We start from the raw sequence: 310 nt of genomic DNA on the forward strand, positions 1-310 counted from the left end.
CAGTGACTGCCGTTGGTTTTTTCTCCGAGGCCATCCCCTACCGCGGAAAACAGCTTATTGGTGAATATACATTCGCAACAGATCCTGCACCAGCCCCGATGAGGAAGAAATGTTCTTGGGAGTCCGTTTCCTGGAAAATCAATTGCGCCCATGTTGAATCAAGCAGGGAATTATGTACCTGGTGGTTATTACATTGATGTGCATAAGAGGCAGGGTCGAAAAGGGGCATGCTGCTAGTAATCTCATCCCATAACACTTGCTAAGAACCAGAGAGTTAATACCCACTGGAGCTATACTAAAGGTTTACAAT

This window comes from Macrobrachium rosenbergii, chromosome 54, assembly GCF_040412425.1.
Source record: "Macrobrachium rosenbergii isolate ZJJX-2024 chromosome 54, ASM4041242v1, whole genome shotgun sequence".
In the NCBI taxonomy this organism is placed as follows: Eukaryota; Metazoa; Arthropoda; class Malacostraca; order Decapoda; family Palaemonidae; genus Macrobrachium; species Macrobrachium rosenbergii.